The 3,218-nt window shown below is 41.5% G+C and overlaps 1 non-coding gene across 1 annotated transcript; it reads left to right on the top strand.

The window, feature by feature from the left end:
- Window positions 1–545: 545 nt before the first annotated feature.
- On the top strand, window positions 546–649 carry LOC130856183 (U6 spliceosomal RNA). The gene has a single exon (XR_009054480.1). It is a non-coding gene; the product is annotated as a U6 spliceosomal RNA (small nuclear RNA).
- Window positions 650–3,218: the final 2,569 nt, after the last annotated feature.

Genomic DNA, 3,218 nt, shown 5'->3' with positions numbered 1-3,218 from the left:
CCTCCCTGCAATTTCTTTAGATTCCCTATGTTTTCCTTTTGTGTCTCATACTATTAGCTTTGAAAACAGGAGAATTAAGTTATTCTGAGCAGTTACTAGGTAAGCACAGATGGTTTTATGTGGTTGCTGGGTGGCAAACTCTGTGGCACAGATTTAAACTCATAAATTGAGTTTGTCAAAAGCATAGAGAATATCCACCTCTTTACAGGAGCTCTATTTCACCAAGCTGCGTTTCTTTTCTCTCACTCCCTCAACTACAGCAAAGCACCTGAGTGAACTCTCATGTATATATTATGATCAATAATCTTTTACTTGCTCCTGGGAACAACATATTATTTTTTCTGTTTGTTCCTGGGCATTTTTCATATGCAATAAACTCAGCTGACATATGTATCCATTGATTAAGAGTGCTGAAGCTTAATGACTGAAGGCAGATAAGGAAAATATTGCGAGGGGTCAGGTCTAATATATTGCATGGGTTTATGTGTGGTGCCAATCAACTGTTTTTGGTCTCTCTTTATCGGCCAAGTTAAGTGTGAGTTACAGAGCTCACTTCTGTAGCACGTACACTAAAATTGAAATGATACAGAGATTAGCATGGTCCCTGACCAAGGATGATAAGCAAATTCATGGTGTTCCATATATTTTTTTAAAAAGTGAGCTACAGCCATAAAACCTAGGGTCTTCTAGTTTCTTCATTGCTACCTCTTTTGTTAAGAGGAAGGTACTGGCTAAAAATGTAGTCTTTAGCAAAACGCTTCTTTGGTCCAAATCTTGTCTTCATTATTTATAAACTGCATGATCACAGGAAAGTTGTCTTTTCTCCTCCACTTCAATTTTCTCGTTTGTCTCACAGAGTTGTTTGTGAAGATTAAGTTAGGTAAAGGCACGTGGAACACGTAATACAGGGTCAATAGTGATTCAAAGTTTGGAAAAGGTTATACTTGCTGTCGTAAACTCACACCTACCAAAAACAAAGTCCCACAAAGTTGCTTTACTGTCAACCTAGTTACTGGATTCTGAATAAAGGGGATATAATTATTCATGACTTGTTAAGTGTCCTGAGGGATTGTGTTTGCATATATGTAATGTAAAGCACAGAAACCCCACGTTGCACAGACCAGGCCTTTTCTTTTTCCTCTGGCTCTGAAAGATTTTTTCTCAGGAAGGATGTTCATTGGATTATTTATTTTTATCATGTGAACCCAAGCCTTTGATCACATAAGGCCCAGTTCACTATCTAAATGACAGGAAGTTACAGCATTTCAACCGTAGAAAAGCTAGAGTATAATTTTCAACAAATTTCCTCTTGCAAGTGTCAGTATCGGTTTCTAATCATCAGGAAATTAATCTTAAGTCTGTTCTCTCCCAGGATCTAATAAGCTATTAAATAATATCTAATCATTAGATGATGGGGTGAGAAATCCATTTTTCATCTTAAGTGTATGCCCTTAAATATTCCCTCTTTTTTTTCCTCAATGACCTTTCATCATGAAGTACACAAGTAAGATTATTACTGTTATAATATAAAGATTTAGGTCTGTTCAGCTTGAGAATGTTGATTCTGTATTTACTCCACCAAGCTTCTAGTTTTCAAAAAAACCAAATGACTGGCTTGTAGTCAGAAACTTCTTATATCTAACTGATCTGTCTATCAGACACCTGCTTTTTAAAGGGAGTGTTTCTTACTTCAACTCATTTTGGCATTACATGAACAGTTTCTGAAATATATTGTTCAGCGGAGAGGTCCAGTACTTCACTCCAGATTCCACTGAGAATATAAAAGTTTTTTTTTTTTTTTCCAGCTGAACAAAGTATCTTTTATTTGTTACATACAAATACAACCAATGAGGGAATTCCTGGCCATCCAGTGGTTAGGACTTCGCACTCTCACTGCCGAGAGCTTGGGTTCAATCCCGGGTCAGGGAAGTAACCAAAATCCCACAAGCCATGCACGGCAGTGAAGAACAAAGAAAACCCAAATAAAGCAAAACAACAACCCCCCAAACCAAACCAAACCAAACCAAACCCACAAAAAAACCGAACCAAACCAAAACAAAAAAACAAATACAGCCAATGCAAAAAGAGGTCATTTTCCCCCTTTGCTTCCAGTGATACGTTGCTAAAGAAAAAAAATATCAAGAAGGAGTTTATCTTCAAAGTTTCCTCTAAAAAAAACACCAGGAAGGGTTAAAAAAGAACCATAGACATGTCATATACACCTCTGACATCAACAAAACAACCTGAAATTGGGGAGATACAACTCAAAAAATACCCCCAAATTAATATTTTAACATGACCCAAAGAAAAACAAAAAAGCCTGGTACAAAAGGCCTGCTATGTTTCTCAAAACCAAGACCTTGGGGAAATGGAGAAAGATTGATAGTTGAGAACTGAATGGGTTCAACACCAGCAACAGGGTGACCGGCGAGTCTCAGGCAACCCCTCCCCCGCCAACAGCCGGAATGAGAAGTGGCACAGGTGGTTGGACCAGCCGCGCCCCGCACCAAGCGCCCATCTAGCAACGGGCTCGGTGCCAGGTGTCCAGTGAGCAGAAAGAGAGAACGTATACTGAACTCACCTCATGTGGGATTTACACCGGGGTCCCTCTTGGCCCCGTTGAGGAGGAGGTATCAGAAATCCATGATCTCTTAAAAAAAAATTTACTTTAACACATTTGTTTTGGTTTTTAAAGAAGAAAGAAAAAGAAAAAAAGAAAACCATCATCTAATACAGTAAATATTTATCTTTCTGGGTCCTTTGAGAGACAGCAGGGATCAGAGGAAAAATTTTTCCTAAATATGCTTCTGTCGTCCCATGATTCTTGGAATGAGCCCTCCAATCCCCTCCCAGCCTTTAACACTCTCCCCCTTGGGTAATATCTCCTGTGGAGCCAGCAGGGGAGGGTCAAAGGTGGGCTTCTTCCAGGGAGAAGGTTCAAGGCCCTCTCCAAGGGAGCGCCACGTCCACTGCTGGCGGGTCAAGGGCAACAAGGAGGGCTGGGCGCGGGGGAAGGAGGCTGCGCGCACAGGTTCCCCGCGCCTGCACAGGCGGGATCCGGGGGTAGAAGCAGCAACAGCTCGCGGGAGATCGGCCGTCTCGGGAGGCCCGAGTCAGTGCAGAGGGTGGGGTGTGAGCAGACAGAGGTGAGGAGGACTAACAGACCTCCTCGGGAGCAACCTCCTGAAGGCAGACCCTCTGAGACACTCCCCAAAGCA

This window comes from Hippopotamus amphibius, chromosome 6 (genome assembly GCF_030028045.1).
Source record: "Hippopotamus amphibius kiboko isolate mHipAmp2 chromosome 6, mHipAmp2.hap2, whole genome shotgun sequence".
NCBI classification, from domain to species: Eukaryota; Metazoa; Chordata; class Mammalia; order Artiodactyla; family Hippopotamidae; genus Hippopotamus; species Hippopotamus amphibius.
Note: the sequence above shows the minus strand (reverse complement) of the source record. Positions and strands in the feature narration are given on the sequence as shown.